General features: G+C 52.4%; 1 pseudogene; it reads right to left on the reverse strand.

Annotated features, from left to right (window-relative positions):
- Positions 1-640: 640 nt before the first annotated feature.
- LOC129062958 (60S ribosomal protein L10a-like) lies at positions 641-2,475 on the reverse strand (annotated as a pseudogene).

Consider the following 2,475-nt stretch of genomic DNA (forward strand, 5'->3'; position numbering starts at 1 on the left):
TTCAGTGTATCCCAAAGGTGTCTCTCGGGAAGTTCAATCTGCCAGCAGTTTGGCTCCCCTACAAGTCGACTGAAGTGGGTGGAGGGTGGCTGAGGATTTCTTTGTTAGGGAACAGGCACAGAAAGAGAACCTGGCCACAAAGATTGGCCGAGGGTGGAGTCATGAGAAGAAATCCCAAATTTGTGCCCCAACCTCCTTTTCCTCCCCACCTCTCATTAATTCCTAAACCTTGCTCTTGCTCTCCTGGATGATGTGCGTGGAGAGGATGCTAAGAAGGAAAAGTAGTTCCCACTTTGAGAATGCCATCCAGTCTGTCTGGCCATCCTCCGCAACTGTCCGCTGTGACACCTACACTCTTGGGCCGACATATGGTGCCTGTGGGGTGGGGGGATCTTCAATTGAGGAATAATAGAAGCAACCGAGCGGGAGAAGCCTGGGAAACAAAAGAATCTTTTAAACTTCCGAGAAATGTCTGAGGGTGGGGGTAGGGAGGCTTGCAGCCTGTTGAGGGGCTCTAAGCTTACATTTGCATGACCGCCTAGGGCCGTGTCCCCCAGGGAGACCTAGGGTGGAAGGGTGCATTCTTTTCGTTTTCATTTTTTGTTTTTAACGGTAGCACTGTGGTGTGTTAAGCTGTGCCTTAGGACAGCCTCTGCGGCTCGCCCATGGTGCTCTCGATGTACAAAGCCCGGACGTTCTGCCAGTCCTTTCTGAGCAGTGACACCAGGAACTTGACAGCTAAGTGCATGTTGTAACAAGTTCATCATCTGTCATCTTCATGTGGCCAACAGCCACTGTCAGACACAACACCTTTTTCATCACCTCTGGTCACCATGTTCTCATTGAGGGTCGACAAGGAAGGGAACTTGCCAGCCTTATTTGGGCCTGGGCCCAGGATTCATGGGATCTGCTTGATCAGAGACTCTGGAGCCAGAAAGGCATCCTGCTTCTTGACCAGCTTCTTGACTCATTTTTCTAACTCTTGTTGAGTTACTTCAGCGCCTTGATGTCCCTGTGGGGGATGGCCAAGCTGCTGGCCCCCCAGAACATTTGCGGAGAACTGGGGGAGGGAGCGGATCAAAGCCTGTCGGGAGCCCAGAGGCGTTTGTCCTTCTGAGGGTCATAGTTCTTCAGGATGATCTGCAGCTCTACTGTCGCAGAAAACTTCTGGTGCTTGGGCTGGTTCCCATGCAGGAGTTTCCTCGCCACCTCGCACAGGGGATTTGCTGTTCGTGATTTCTCGGACCGCTGAAAAAACCGGAAGAGGAAAGGGCGCGTTCAGAATCACTCTTCCCTGTGCCTGGGGTGGGGGCAGGGGGACTAAGTGTCTGGGGGGTGCGAGTGCAGGGTTCTTGGCTGGGAGGGCAGAGTCCATATAGTCACTAGAGAAGCCACGCGTGGGGCAGACCACATTGGAGGATTCGGTAAATCTGCAGGCCAGGAAAAAAATGGGGACAAGGATGGAGGAACCAAGTGATTTGCTATGTAACTGGGCAATTTAATGCCAGAGTTAGAGAGCTGCTGGCCAGAATCATTCCGTCTTCGAGGCTCTGCCGACCTCATCCTCTTTATCCTGTTGTTTAAAATGAACATTATCCCAAACATATGCAATGCAATCAGTTTGGTCACACTTACAAGAACACGCTTTAATAAGGCAATCAATCACTGGCTAACAAGCGGGCGACGGCCGCGCTGAGCGCGCACAAGGGCTGCAAGGCGGCTGGTTTTGCGGGACCCCGCCGACTGCGGTTGAGCGCTGGTCTGTGCTAACAGACCCCCGCCGGCCTGGCTGGGTTGAGGAGCCCAGGGAAGGTGTGAGTCAGACTTCTCGAGGGGTTACCATGACTTACGGGTCCCAAAGAGGCTCAGGGCAAAGGAGGGGAAGCCGGAGCCTGAAGCCCAGTGCTGCACGGGCCACTAATACTTGTGTGAGATCATGGGCCTCCGTTTTCCCACCTGCACAATGGGACTGAAGTGTGGCAAACGGCACTCAGAATGTTGAAAAATGATAATGATAATACCATGTCAGCCCTGTTGCTTGGTCTAGCCTTTTCATTTCACAGGTGAAGAGACTGAGGCTGCCGAGGGTCAGCGTCCTACTCGTGGTCTTTCCCCCTTCCCCCACCACCACCATAATGGAGGTGTCAGGCCCCTGTGGCTGCAGGGTGCAGGCGGGCAAACCTGTTTTTAGGTGCTCGGGTGGGGGAGGGAGTGTGAGAAGTGGTGCCGAGCGCCAAACCGCAAACCTTGGCAAAAGGGAAATTTCATTATGAAGTAATGAGTAATTCCTCCTGGCAAGATGTATTGTTATATCTTCCACTTCAATTTGGAGGAAGAGAGGCTCAATTACCCAGAAAATACAGTCAATTAAAGGCTGCTGATTGGACACGAGGCCGGATCATCGATCTTGTACTTTCCAATATCGCTGCAGACACCTCATTTTCCCTCCCTATTAACTGAAAATACGCCTGGCAT

Source organism: Pteronotus mesoamericanus, unplaced genomic scaffold (assembly GCF_021234165.1).
Source record: "Pteronotus mesoamericanus isolate MK-2021 breed Mesoamerican mustached bat unplaced genomic scaffold, CSHL_Meso_final scaffold_85, whole genome shotgun sequence".
Lineage (NCBI taxonomy): Eukaryota > Metazoa > Chordata > Mammalia > Chiroptera > Mormoopidae > Pteronotus > Pteronotus mesoamericanus.